Consider the following 15,682-nt stretch of genomic DNA (forward strand, 5'->3'; position numbering starts at 1 on the left):
CCATTTATATATTTTTGTTTTTGTTGCATTTGCTTTTGAGGTCTTAGTCATGAATTCTTTGCCTAGGCCAATGTCTTACAGAGTTTTTCCTAGGTTATCTTGTAGAATTTGTATGGCTTCAGGTCTTAGATTTAAGACTCTGATCCATCTTGACTTGATTTTTATATATAGTGAGAGGTAGGGACCCAGTTTTCTCTACATGTGGCTTGCCAGTTTTCGTAGCACCATTTATTGAATAGGGTGTCTTGTCCCTAGTTTATGTTTTTGTATGCTTTGTCAAAGATTATTTAGTTGTGAGTAACTGGCTTTATTTCTGGATTCTCTATTCTGTTCCATTGGTCTAGGTGTCTACTTTTATACCAGTACCATGTTGTTTTGGTAGCTATAGCCTTGTAGAATAATTTTAATTCCTGTAATGCGATACGTCCAGATTTGTTCATTTTGCATAGGATTGCTTTGGCTCTTCAGGCTCCTTTTTGGTTCCATATGAATTTTAGGGTTGTTGTTTTCTAATTCTGTGAAAAATGATGTTGATATCTTTATAGGAATTGCATTGGATGTGTTTTAATCTAAGTTTCTTCACAATTTTAAAAAATGGAATATGTCATCGACATTAGATATGAACTTCTTATGAAGCACTTCTCTTACTAAAAATTGTTCCAGGCCTGGCGTGGTAGCTCACGCCTGGAATCCCAGCATTTTGGGAGGCCAAGGCGGGTGGATCACCTGAGGTCAGGAGTTTGAGACCAGCCTGGCCAACATGGTAAAACTCTATCTCTACTAAAAATACAAAAATTAGCCAGTTGTGGCGGCAGCTGCCTGTAATCCCAGCTACTTGGGAGGCTAAGGCAGGAAAATTGCTGGAACCCGGGAGGCGGAGATTGCAGTGAACTGAGGTCATGCCATTGACTCCAGTCTAGGATGACAACAGAGAGACCCTGTCTCAAAAAAAAAAAAAAAAAAAAAAAAAAAATTGTCCCAAATGTAGCCACTTTCGGTATATAAACTGTATGAGCTAAGAAAATGCAATCAAAAAAGTTTAAAAATAAGAAAAGAAAAACAAAAAAATTATCATAGTAGACCAAAGGGGTCATATAACATACGTCCGTATGTTCTTTCATGTGTTAATATAGTTGCCCTTTACCCAGCAACAAAATGTCATCATGTTTGCTTCCTTCTCCAAATTCATAACCTCTGTTTATTCTGCTTTTGGCAGCTTTATAGTGCTTAAAGTTTAATTTATAATGTATTTATCTACATTCCTTTGATCTAATATGTGGTTATTTCATATATGTGTTTGTATCCCATTTTTCCAACTATTTTTTGAACTTCTGGTAATCTGGGTCAGTCATACTTTTTCCTTTTCCGTGTATGTAGCTCCCTCTCTTCCACTTGTCTGTCAGTATATGTTGTATTTAACACATCTTACTCACGTTGAATTGTGATAATTGAATTATGTAGTTGTATTCACTGAAGAAGGTTTTCTGGAATAGAATAGAAAGTATGACTCCTTTTTTTACTCTACTTATTTGGTAAAATTTCAATTAACATTAAAGAAGAATAAATACTTCTTGATCTTTGTTCAATGAAGTTCAAGGATGTATTATTTCATGTCACAGATAAATATGAAAAATGAGTGACTTAAAGTCTCTGGAATGCAGAGACTAGAAAAGGATTTGGATGGAAGTACTTTATCTGGGATGGAATTTCAGAAAGCAAGAATAAGTGAGAGAAGGAGTAAATAAAAGACTCATTATCAAGGTCATTGCTGTGAAATGAAGGCTTGACTGTGTTGGGACCTCCTAAGATGCATCTAGCCTACCTTGCTGGGGCTGCCCACCTGAAAACAGGAGGCTGAAGTTTTCACTCACCGGCTTCAGTCCTCTAGTGGCTGTGAACTGTCCCCCAAGAGCATTAACTTCACCTGCGTTTGATTCTTCTAGGGTCAGAGAATGCCCTAGGGAGAAAGAGGAAAGATGCATGTGGCATGAGGTTGAGGTGGAATGAAGTTAAACAAGAGCCTATTAGTCCTCTGCTACAATAGCAGAATTGTAATGCCTTATACCTTGGTCTGGAATGTTGTGTTCAGTTCTGTGCACCAGCTTTTAAGAGGTGGCATCAAGTCATGAGACAAACAGGAAAACGTGGTACTGAAACCAAGTCACATTAAAAGGTACCAGGGAAGCTGGAGGTATTAGCTTTAAGAGAAGAACAGAAAATGAGATAGGTTCGTTCAACTAGAGATGATTGTGAGCCTTTCTGGATGCAGGGCATCTGAAACATCTGCTACAATAAGAATCCTTAAAAAACTTGAACAACAATATTTGTTTAAAAACTTTCTCCTTAACCTTAAAAAATATGTAAGCAACTGCAAACAATGAGCCACCAGAAAAATTTTTTAAAAATTGACTATTAAAACATAATGGCCAAACATTAGAAAAGCAAAAGAGCACACAACTCAACATTTTTGCCAGTTCACTACTCAGAGAGTTATATTTAGATGAATGCAAAATGCATTTGGTCAACCACTTCGTATTCAAATTCATGTGTGTGGAAGTAAATTTGATCCATCTGTTTCTGGATTATTTTCTTAAACCACCACAATTTTATTTTACAAGAACAGATTTCCAAAGAGTCATGTGATACCCTCAACTTCCTGCCAAGCCTCCTCAAAAGGTCTGAAATATGGTTATTATATACTGAACTCAAAATACTTATTTAAAAACTTTAATAAGCAAAATAACAAGCAAAAGGATATCTGATTTATCTGCCGTAATGTTATTTATGTTGAAATCGAGCATAGAACATGAAAAAAATGGGAGAAAGCTCTATAAAGTATCTATTTTTTTTCCACATATATGCCCAGATATGGTATGATACAAATGATCTACCTAAACCGCACGCCATGTGTAAGCAGTTTACACATGTGCCACTCATGTAAATGTGGAGTAGCTGATCCGGGACAACTTCATGCCTACCCTGAAGAGTATGCTGACGTAAGTTGTATAGGTTACCATGAAGTTTCCCCTCGAATCCTTGGCTTCTCTTGTGTCTTTTTACAGGCCTCTTCCCTGCAGTCTATTCCTTATTTGTTGCTATTACTCAGAGTTGCTATCTTGGCCCTCTGCTTCTCTAGTCCTCCACCGTCTTCCTGGGCATTCTCATCCTCTCTCATGGCTTTATTGACCACCTAGGTGCTGAAGACTCCTAAATCTGTGTCTTCAGCTCCGCTTTCACTACTGAGAGTGACTATATCTGAATTCTACCCACTTGGATAATCAATAAGTACCACAATATGAACAATTCCATGAACTCAAAATCTAAGCCAGAAACTGCATGTAATGTTTGACTCACTTTTCCTGTCACTTGTTCCCCCACCCTCACCCATGTCGAGTCAGTGTGCAAGTCGAGTCCATTCTTTCTCTTAAGCATCTCTCTCACCTGGTTCCACCTTCATCATCCATCACCTGAATAACTGCAATGTCTTCCTAACTGAGCTACCTGTATCCAGGATGGACTCCTCCAATTCGTTCTCCATATAACTGTGAGAATGATCTTTCTACGAAAGAAATCTGGTCATGCCTCTTTCTGCTTAAAACCCTTCATTGGTTTTCCATCACTTTTGGAATAAACTACAAACTTCATACAGTTTCAAATCCCTGAATCATCTAGTCTTACTAAATCTTCAACCCCTTCTGTCTGAACTCACCCCTGGCATTCTATAGTCCAAGTATTTGAGCTTTTTCTAATTTCTAAAAAACATCATGCTCTCTCACACCTCAGGGACATTCCCACAAGCTGTTTCATCTGATGAAAATCTTTTCTCATCTCCAGTCTTACCCCACCCAACTTCCTTGCCCACTCACCTTTGCTGGCCATCTCAGCAGCAAGCTTATAAAGATTTATTTCCTTTAAGGAAAAAAATGATAAGATAGATGCCCTTGATATATGCTTCTCCCACACTCGGTGCTTCGTCTGTTGCAGCCCTTATTTATCATACTGTACTGTGGTTGCCTTTTAATCATCTGTCTTTTTCAATAGAGTTTGAACTCCTCAGGAGGGTGGGACCTCAGTTCCTAAAAGGATGCATAGCACAGAGTATATATGCAATAAATTATTGTTAAAATATTGGGCACATTTTGATCCATGGTGACAGACAACCTTACATATAAGACACAGATTGTCATAGGCGTTAATCTACAAACTGCATTTAAATGTGTTTTTATTCTATTTTTCTCTTTTATCACCATTATAAGAAAAAAATGGTTAGTTAAAGGCTTATACAAAGATAAAGTTCCTTTTCCTTCATCTTTCTGTCTCTCTATCTATAGATATATGTATATTCTGTTTTCGTATCTGAACTTGGTGCCAAACATATTGAGTTGGTATCTTGTTACAGGTCTGTCCTTTCACAGTTCTTCCATATAGCTACTAGAAATAATCACTGCAGTTTAGAACACACTGTGCAACCCTCAAGTAAATTACATTTGAGACAAGAAAACTGAGAAACTGCATGAAGGTTAAGATTTTCGAGATAGGTAAAAATACCAAGAGCTGAAAACAGAATCCAATTACACAGATATTTAATCCTTCAATCTTTAAAACTCAATAAATAAAGCATTGCTTTTTTTGAGGCATGTTATTTAGGATGAAAAGTGAATGTTTATTTCAGATGATCAAGTGACAAAAACTAACTTCTATAGTTTTCAAGTCGATAAAAACTTATAGAAAGTGAAATAGGATTTTAAGGATATTTTTCCATTGACCTCTCTTTCTGTTAGTAACAAAAAAAAAAACTTCCATTGATGATAGGATGCCTTCAGTTGATTAAGCCATGAAAAGATTACCACTTTGTTTATAATCATCCATATGTATTTAATGTGTACAGTAACATCTTGTGATTTTAAGAATAAATTTTCCATCTATAACTAAAAAATAAAAGTTTTCCTCTTGTTATACAGAATTCTAGTTAAAGAGAATGTTGCTTTATTTTATGTTATTTTTATAATGGTTGGTTTACTCATAATAGTGATACTCAGATACAATTATTTTGAAATTTGCAATGGTTATATCTACACAGTTCAAAATGCAAAAGGGTTTGGAAAAAATAAATTATTCATCCATGGAAGATATAAAACAGCATAGCTATAAAATAAGAATATGACTTAAATGAGCAATTCTATGATTTGGCAATTTGATCAAAGTAGAAAAGCTTCAAAATTATCAAATATCCAATCATGTTTGGCTTTATAAGAATACATTGAAACCTAATTTTATTTTACCTTTTACTGTATATATATTAAAAATATACAACATGATGTTTTGATATACTTACCTTAATATACATATGCATAGTGTTTACTACAATCAAGCAAATTAACAAACCAAGTATCTCTTATAGTTACTTTTTTCTTTCTCTCCCCTCCTACATTTCTTTCTTTCCTTCCTTCCTTCCTTCCTTCCTTCCTTCCTTCCTTCTTTCCTTCCTTCCTTCTTCCTTCCTTTCCTCCTTTATTTCATGGTAAGAGTACCTAAAATCTACTCTCTTAGCAAAGTACCAGTGTGAATACATTACTAACTATAGACCTCCTGTTGTACATTAGTTCTCTAGATTTACTTAACCTACATAATGCAACTTTGTACTTTGACCTATATCATCCCATTCCCCCTGCCCTTACCTCGTCCCTAGTAACCACTGTTCCACTCTCTGTGAAACCCAGTGTTAAAAATAGCTTTGCTTCAGTTTTTATACATGAATGATAATCCCCAAATTAGTCATAGAAACTATTAACTAGCAATTCAAAGGCGAAGTGGCTCACGCCTGTAATCCCAGCACTTTGGGAGGCCGAGGCAGGTGGATCACAAGGTCAAGAGATCGAGACCTTCCTGGCCAACATGGTGAAATCTCGTCTCTACTCAAAAAAAAAAAAAAAAAAAATACTAAAAGTAGCCTGACGTGGTGGCATGCGCCTGTGATCCCAGCTACTCGGGAGGCTGAGGCAGGAGAATCACTTGAACCCAGGTGGTGGAGGTTGCAGTGAGCCGAGATTGTGCCACTGCATTCCAGCCTGGCAACAGAGCAAGACTCTGTCTCAAGGAAAAAAAAAAAAGAAGGAAATACATTGATAATAATTTTAAGTTGGACAATCATGGCAAGTAATTAAATGTACAATATATAAAGAAATATTTTACAAGTTTACCTTTATATTCCAATATCTTCTCTAGAAATGAAAATCTGTTACATGTGCTCTGGCTGACTAATGCAAGTTACAAAGCAGATTTAGTAAGTCACTGTCAATGTTAGCGACCTATGTGGAAAAAAAAAGAAAACATTTCTGTGAAGTAAAAAGAGAACTAAATATTTCAAATAGTGGTAAGCAGCTAATTCTATTCTAATTCCAGTGCCTCTCAGAACCATCTTTAAAGTGAATGCTCTCAAAATTTCCTGTCATCATCATTCAAATTGTTAACCTTTGAATAATTTTCTCATGCTCACCTCAATTATTTCCCCTACTTCTACTTGTAAGGAAATTGGTCATAAGACTTTATTTGGGGACTCTGATGAGAATACTTTTGTGATATCTTATGTAGAAAAATGAAATATTAGTGTTTTAAAATGACTAATACCTAAATTATTCAAATCCTATTTAAAGGAATCTATAGATCAAAATGACATAAAAATATATTATTGGGAAAGGATTAAATGCACATTGAATAATTACATCATTAGTTTTCCAACATTGCCTAAAACATCTAATAATTATTTCTAATTTGTAAAAGTTATGTTAAAAGTATGTTTACAATCAGTTCTCTGCTCAAAAGAAGATACACTTTTTAAAAAAACTAGAATTACTGGAATAAATATTGCTGTTTAAACTGATGTCATCCCCAAAGAAAACCCATCCATTAAGTGAACCAACTTATTTTTCTGGAGCAAATTGGCAAATTCAAACTCCAAGAAGGCAGAAAAAATTGTACCAGTGATTGAAAAATCACTACTGATAAGATGATGCAATAGTTCTTTGGCTCTCATATAAAATGGTTGTGTGGTAGGATAAAATATATCTTATAAGAGAAACTAAGTTCATAAAAATTGAGAATACTAATGAAAAGCAGACTCTTGAGGTTTCAAATAATCTGCTTTTTCTGCTCTTCTTTTACTGTGCGTGGAAGAGGCAGCAGAAATTATGAAATATAAGCAGAAAGGTAGTTTGGAAGATTTCCAACCTGAATCATGAGATAATTACTAGTTGAGAGTTCTTTTTGAATAAATCAACATAATCCATCTTGTGTTTTCTTTGTCATTTCCACCGCTATTTCCACAGAGAATATCTTATACCAGGTTCTTATTGGCATCCCCTAAAATGAGCCATTTTAGGGGGTTCAGAGAGATAAAAATCTATTAAGTAATGAGGTTATGTTCCCACTTTCATCATTTAAAATGGAAAGCTATAAATAATATTGAAAGAAAAATACAGCTGTGTGAATCTTGGCACAACAGGGTAAAACTATTCTTAACATTTTCTTCTTTTCCCCACATTCCCCTTTCCAGTGCATATAACTTTATTATTCTGGTGGTTTCAGTTTGGGCCCCAGTTTTGACTAACTCTGAGAACTCAAAGAAAAACACAACTGAAACCACTACCTAGTGGCTTAACGTGAAGCCCCAAATGATAGGCCTTCAACAGAGCCCAGCAAAGGGCTTATAAACACAGCTCATTTTGGAAAGGAGGAGAGTTTGATAAGTCAGGAAGACAGGCTTCACTATAGCTGGCTTAGGAGATTTTCATAGCCCTACTACATTTAGCCTTACTAAAAAGAAATTATAATTCTAATCCTCTGCTATAGGTAAGAAATACATGATAGATTTCTCTGGCACTTTGAACAGATTGATTTTATGCTAGAATGCTAATAACACAAGGAAATGGCAAATATACATGCAAAATGAAATTGAGCTGTGCATAACAATTTCTTTCATTTCTCTTTGATTTATTCCCATTCAATTCTGAAGGCTCATGGGTCAATGATTGTGTTGAATTAGTTTTGTCCCCTCCTTATATTGTTCAACTGTAGATGACCTAGTCAATAGTTGTAATCCAAGGATCACTGTAAAGAAAGAGATTCTACCTTCAAACATGTTAGATACAGTCTACTGCCCTACCACCCTGAAAGCGCCCCATCTCATTTGATCTTGGAAGCTAAGCAGTGCTGGGCCTGGTGAGTAGTTGGATGGGAAACATGTTGGATACAAAAATGGAGAATCTGCTGAAATGTGATAATTGAGATTTCACTGTTGTTTTCAGAGATCTGATGGTAAATTCCTTCGGAGACTGTCAAAGATAGCACTGATGTCCTTATGATTAAATCTCTGAGGCAGGCCAGGCATGGAGGCTCACGCCTGTAATCCCAGAACTTTAGGAGGCCGAGGCAGGCGGATCACCTGAGGTCATGAGTTTGACACCAGTCTGGCCAACATGGTGAAACCCCATCTCTACTAATACAAAAGTGAGCTGGGTGTGGTAGCGGGTGCCTGTAGTCCCAGCTACTTAGGAGGCAGAGGCAGGAGAATCACTTGAGCCTGGGAAGTGGAGGTTGCCATGAGCCAAGATCATGCCACCACTGCACTCCAGGCTGGGTAACAGAATGAGATTCCATCTCAAAAAAAAAAAAAAAAATCTCTCTAGGGCACCTCAAAAAGAGGAACATAAATTGTTTTTCTCTGTTGCTACTTCTCTACACAATTATTTTTTTCCCACAAAATAGTGCAGGAAAAGATTATAAACAAAAGCTAATGAAAATATACTAAGGTTTTGAATAGTGTCCCAGTTTGCAGCCTTGGCTGAATATAATCCCTTGACTGCAAACTGGGATACTATTCAACTTATTACACAGAGGGGTGGAACATCAAACTGAGAGATATGCTAAACATTCTTTCAGGCCCCAAAACATGCAGGGGTTTACCTTTTCCTCTGTGAGGCAGAGTAGGAAACTGATCATGTATTCCAATAATAAATTGTGCTAGGAAAGTCCCAATTTTAGTTTTAATACAATTCAGTTTACCTCTGATTTGTATATTTTCTAGGCCTTTCAACTAATGGTCTGTGGTCTTTGTATTTTTTAAATTTACGTTCTGTTTTCAAGAGATTTCCATATTATTTATTCACTTACCCAGTATAGCTTCAGAAACTCTCAAATGTCTTAAGGCAGAGACAAATTGCATGTTTTAATTCCCTGAAGTCTTCAATTTTATCACTCTACTATTACACAATTGCCAAAATATCTTGTGGATTTTCTGTTCTCCTGTAGTGGGGCTCTGCCAGAGGCCAAATTTGAATAGTGAGCCTCTAGTTCTGAATGTCTCTGCTCTCTGTAGTTTTCTTTGCTTTGTCAGGTCTTGCTGTCTTTTATAATTTATCCTATTTTTATAGTTCTGTTAAGCAATATCATTGGCCTGCTGTATACCGATCCATACTACTTCAAGCAGAACTGCAAAATTTAATATCAAGGCAAGTTTTTTGTTTGTTTACTTTCCTAGTTTTATATAGATTATCCCCTATAGTTTCTACTCAGTTTTCTAGTAACTATTCTCCTCTCACAGCCAGGCTGTCAGTGGCTGTGTCTCTGATGCTAATGCTTGATTTCATAGAAGTTTATCTTCACCATCTGTTTATACCACCTTGCTATCTTGTACTGTTCTTTAAAAAGCCTAATTTTGGTCTTTAGGACTAAATTATCTCTCAGAACTCCACTCCATCTGCTGACTTTATTTCAGTTTGGTCTTTTGGATACAAAAGTGCTGCCTCTGCAGCCCACTCTCCACCCTCCAAACCTCTGCTTGTGTATTCTGTTCATGTGTTAATTCTGAACAGCATGTCAGGACTACCTGCTCAGATGCCAGCCTTACCTGGTTCTCTGATCATAGTGTCACACTGTAGCAATAAGTCATCCATTGATTTCACAGCCTTGCCTATTTATTTGATTCTTCCAGATCCTAGCCAAATTAAGCACTAATCTTACTTCAATCATATCTGTTCACCTGTCATCCACAAGCCAATACTTAAACTTTGGCAAAAAGCACAGCATAAAACACATGCAAAACTGACAGGAAATTTCAAAAGAAAAACATTTTAATATAGAAGATTTTTCCACTTCATTTATTAATCTCAGTGTACTCTGCATACATTTCCTAGAGTATGAGTCTCAGAACACATTGTACTACAATTTCATCCAGATTTTTATTACAGCAGTCAACATTTTCTCTTGAGTAACTTTAAAAAGAGAATCAAACACATCCTGCCTTCAGACAAAAACAAAACAACAGCAGCAGCTGAGCTTCTCATGATCCAGCGAGATACACAGGCTGGATGTGAAAATAACCTATTCTCACCTGAATACTTTGAAATTCATGGAGGAAATTGATGGAGAAAGGTGCGGTATTTGTTTTAAGCACTAACTCAACAGAAGAGTAAAAGAAGTGGGGAAAGAATATATGCATGATTGAGACTTTTATTCTGCAATCTTATTAGTGTTTTTTGTGCAAAATATGTTCTTAGTGCCTCCTGAAAGATAGAAGAAAAACTTAAATGCTGACCAGTGTTTAAAGTCTGTGGAATTGTAGCCATCACTCTCTTGTTACAGATTAAAGGAGGTGGAGAGGTAAAGAATCAGCCTCCAGTAATGGTTACCATGAGAGGTGTAATTAATTCATTAAACTGTAGTTTAATGAATGACTTTTCCAGTGCAGGCCTATACAGGGAGAAGTGATAATATTCATAAGGCTTAGCCATGGATTTTTCTGGTAGCTAAATATTACCACCACATCAGTTACAGTATTTCCATTGATAGACATTTAAAAAAAACGGTCACGAAATAACTTTATCACCATACTTCATAAACTTACATGGCCTCTATTTTTCAATTTAAACTTCAGTGTGAAAAGATGTGGAATTTTCACAGCTGTGCTAGGTGAGTCCCACTGCCTTAGAAAACAATTAGACAACACTTCTTAATCATAAAATTTACTCACACATTAGAGTAAACTTGATATTGACATAATGACCTCTCTATGTTTATTCCCACTCTTTAAATACAGTTAAACCATTTGTTTTTTGATATTAGAGTGTATATGAGATGCTTTAGGTTTAGTGGAGATTGAGAGTTAATATTTTACAAAACCCTTTTTTAAATTGTGATAATACTGGTGCGTATCTGCAATCCCAGCTACTCAGGAGGCTGAGGCAGGAGAATTGCTTGAACCAGGAGGCGGAGGTTGCAGTGAGCCGCTGAGATCGCGCCGTTGCACTCCAGCCTGGGCGACACAGTGAGACTCTGTCTCAAAAAAAAAAAATCATGATAATACAATGATTAATACTTAATATTTTTGACAAAATTATTAAGCATCAATTGTAGATTGATGATTTTTAAATAATAAATTTGATAGAAGTTAAAAGGTATCAAATACCGTTGTATCTAACAAAAATGCTGGCAATATAAATAAAAACTTAGCTTTTAGTTTTTCTTTGTCGCTCCAGGTAATTCAGGAAATTTCTGTAACCTCTTTCCTAGGATTAGTTTTAAGGGATGGAATAAAAGTTAATCATCAGATTAAAAAAGTGTCAATGGAATGGTGAGAAAAACACGTATCATTGAACACAAATCTAGTCTCTGTCATGGCAAGAAAAGAATATTGGGAAATCTCAATTTCCTTTCTCCTATTAGAGCAGACATGCTTGGCTCTATCAGCTAATAGTTATTTTTAGACAATGCCAAAGGAATGCCTTGATAAGTGAAATAATCAAGTTTATTTCTTTTGTGTGTCATATCATCCCACACAGCAATGGTAGTTTTGTGAAATTTAATTCGATTTCAGTGAATTCTACCTAACTAACTGGTTTAGGATTGCACACAATCCTACTTTCTCCTCTGACACTCACCTGCTTATGTATCTCACATTAATATGACAAAAGTGAGGCCATCACCCCAACACAGCAGGCTGCCACTTCACTGCTCAACTTGCCCTGTTGTAAATTAAGAAAAAGATATTATCCACTTAATCTTAGGATTAGTATTTGTGTTTTAACCTTTTGTTGTAAAATTAATCGAAATCACAAAACATACAATTTTTATTAACATGTTCGAATATTTTTAGTAAAATAAAATCATAATTTATTGACAGACGTCTAAAATAGACTGACTTCCTGTCAGCTCATTAGAATAGCTCCCAAATGAGTGAGCCAAGAAAAAAAAATCGTATGTTTGAATTCTAAACAAAATGTAGTAATATGTTTCCCTTTTAAAAAGAAATTTTCTGTTTCTTGGTACTCACCAAAAATTCAGAATAAGGAGGAAATTGAAGTTATTTTGGAACCAGGAAAAGCAGGCTTAGTACACAAAACAAAAGTGTATGTTTTTAAAAGAAAGGACTTTTATGTTGATAATTTCATCCGTTCAAGAAAGATATTAGTAAGAAAAACAAACCAATTCTGCTCTTAGAGTAGGACAAAATTAGCTTTGGAAACAATTGTCTGCAGTTTCCTCCATCTTCCATTCTGTTTGAAGATGTATAATCTAGTTGTGGTGAAAAATGTTTTCAGCTAAAGGGTTTATACAATGTACAAATATTTGTTTTATTCACTTTGAGCAAATAGTTGATCTTTTATTTTTAAACACTCTGGAATGTATAAATATAAGTTGATCTTATTCATTGATAAAATAAAGGTCATTGTAACTATTGATCTTTTTCAATTGTCTGAAAATGGCTGTATTTTGTCCTTTTTGAATACAACTTGGTAGAAAAATAGTTTTGTTTACTTCCATGCCTTTGCCTTTGCCATTTGTTATTGCAGGTGAGATTTTTCCACAGTTAATAATTGTCCTTTCTAGCTCTCGTAACCCTCGAGATTTCTCTTTAAATGTGATGTTATAAACTTTTACTTCCATGGTCTGGGCGTAGAGTTATTTTCATGAACTTTCTTGGCATCTGTTTTATTTATAATATTTATGTATCTCTTCACTTATAAAACATTTTCTAACATTTATCCTCTCATTCTAAATCTGCTCTTTTATATGATTTTGCAGATTTTTATTTATTTATTTATTTTATTTATTTATTTATTTTTTTGAGACAGAGTTTTGCTCCTGTTGCCTAGGCTGGAGTGCAGTGGTGTGATCTCAGCTCACCACAACCTCCGCCTCCCGGGTTCAAGTGATTCTCCTGCCTCAGCCTTCTGAGTAGCTGGGACTACAGGTGCCTGCCATCACGCCCAGCTAATTTTATATTTTCCTCTGGGATTAGTGCTGGGATTACAGGCCTGAGCCACCACCCCCGGCCAGATTCTTAATCTCTTCCTTATGTCTGTTTACCTTTGTTTCATGTATTTTATATCTTTATATTTTGGTATTGGATTTGGGTAAATTTCTCAGTAACATTTTTGATTTATTAATTTTCTCTTAAATTATTTCCAATCTTGAATTTTTGTTGTCATAATTTGTTTCTTTTAACTTTTAATTTGGAAATAAAAGATTCACAGAAAGTTTTAAACATAGCCTGGAGAGGTTCCAGGTTCCTTTCATTGAGTTTTCTGTAATGGTAACATTTACAGTACAATAACAAAACCATGAAATTGACATGAGTACAATGTGTGCTTATAGTTTTACGGCATTTTATCACTTATGTAGATTGTATACCTACTATGGCAATCAAATAGAATTATTCCATCACCACAAAGATCTCCCTCTTGCTACTACTTTATATTTATACTCACTCCTTCCTCCTCTCACTATTCTTGATCCCTGGCAACTACTAATCTCTTCTCCATCTTGAATAACAAAATGTCATTCAAGAATGTTATATGAATTGAATTACACAGTATGTGACCTTTTGAAATTGGCTTTTTTTTTCACTCAACATAATGCCCTTGTGTATAGTTAGATTATTTTGATTTTTATCCACTGTGCCAATGTGTGTGTGTAAGTGTGTGTGTGTGTGTGTCTTTCTTTTTGAGACCGTTTTGCTCTGTCACCCAGGCTAGAATGCAGTGGTATGATCTCAGCTCACTGCAGCCTCTGCCTCCTGGGTTCAAGTGACTGTCCTGCCTCAGCCTCCTTGGTAGCTGGAATTATAGGTGTGTGCCACCACACCTGGCTAATTTTCATATTTTTAGTAGAGACAGGGTTTCACCATGTTGGCTAGGCTGGTCTCGAACTCCTGACCTCAGGTGATCCACCTGCCTTGGCCTCCCAAAGTGCTGGGATTACAGGCATGAGCCACCACACCTGGCCCAGTGTGTTTTTTAATTGGTTTACTTGGGCCATTTATATTTAATATAATTACTGCTATGTTAGGACTTACATCTACCATTTTAGTTTTCCAGTTGTCATTTTGTTTTTAGTTTCTGTTTTTTTTTATCTTTGCCTAGGTTACTTGAACATTTTTATAATTCCATTTTGATGTATCTATAACATTTCTGAGTGTATCTCTTTGTATGGATTTTTAGCAATTGTGCTATTATGCATACATACTTATCACAGTTTGCTGGTGCCAACTTTTATCAGAGTATAGAAACTTCCCTCTAAGTGGCTTTACTTCCCTCTAAGTCTCTTTACCATCTCTTACTTATATATAGATTGTCTTAAATATTCCCTCTGTATAGGTTGAGAACCATAATTTTTTATCTACTTGGCAAACATAATGTAGACAATTCAAGAGAGGTAGCAAAATCTATGATATTTACTCACATTTTTGCTTTTTCCATTATTCTTCTTTTCTTCCTGGTGTTCTAAGACTCCTTTTTTCAATCCTTTTTCTTCTGGTTATAGAGGACTTCCTTTGCCATTCATTTAGGGTATATCTGCTAGTGAGGGTATATCTGCTACTGGCAAATTCTCTTGGTTTCCTTTGTCTAATGGTGGATAAAGAAAAACTTTATTTCTCTTTCATTCCTAAAGGATGATTTTACTGAATATTGAATTCTACAGTTGATAGTTCATTTTGTTCAGTACTTGAAGACCGTTGTGCTGCTTCCTTCTGGCTTCATGATTTCTCATGAGAAATTATGCTTTCTTCTTCATCTCTTTGTAAGTCCAAAATATATGCATTTTAGAGACATTTTAAAACTGCTCTGATGTTTTCAAATCGCTCTGATGTTTTCATTTCACCTGGAAGAATTCATCTTCCACTTGCTTTTTAAGCAGCATTCCTAAAAAAGATTTTTCGTTTTCTTCTTATGTTTTGAAATTTTAATTTTCAACTCCTTGTGAATGGGAGTTTTCTCTCCTTTATGCTCATTCTTCCTTGTTAATGTTCTTGAGTCTTTCTTTATTCAATACTATATACTTGTCATCTAGAATGAGATCCTAATTGGGACATCAAAGACTCCTGTTTTATGATGATACTAGAAGTAAAGCAGAGGCACTTACCTAGCTTGTGGTGGCCTGTTCTAAAATGACCACTTTCTCCCGTCTCGCTAGATACACAGATGAGTGCCTTTCTCAACACAGATGAGAGAGCCCTGCTTCCACTTCCAGGTAGCAAGTCTGGCCTTTGTCTTTCACATGAAGTCAGTTCTGCTGAGAGATTAGAAGTTCTAGTTGCCTCAGTCGACTTCTGGATCTAAAGACTTGCAGGCCCCATGGTTTCCAACCTGCTTATTGCATTTTGCTTTTCTTGTATTTATGGTCCTTG

The 15,682-nt window shown here is 35.7% G+C and overlaps 1 protein-coding gene and 1 long non-coding RNA gene across 3 annotated transcripts in view; one reads left to right on the forward strand and one right to left on the reverse strand.

The window, feature by feature from the left end:
* Nucleotides 1-15,682, forward strand: part of PPP1R1C (protein phosphatase 1 regulatory inhibitor subunit 1C) — a 145,135-nt gene that overhangs the window by 62,876 nt on the left and 66,577 nt on the right. The gene's annotated exons all lie outside the window — the stretch shown is intronic.
* On the reverse strand, nucleotides 7,169-15,215 carry LOC134728704 (uncharacterized). The gene is made up of 3 exons (XR_010109401.1): nucleotides 14,737-15,215; nucleotides 11,934-12,017; nucleotides 7,169-11,328 (listed from the first exon to the last, which is right to left on the reverse strand). It is a non-coding gene; the product is annotated as an uncharacterized LOC134728704 (long non-coding RNA).

This window comes from Pan paniscus, chromosome 13, assembly GCF_029289425.2.
Source record: "Pan paniscus chromosome 13, NHGRI_mPanPan1-v2.0_pri, whole genome shotgun sequence".
In the NCBI taxonomy this organism is placed as follows: Eukaryota; Metazoa; Chordata; class Mammalia; order Primates; family Hominidae; genus Pan; species Pan paniscus.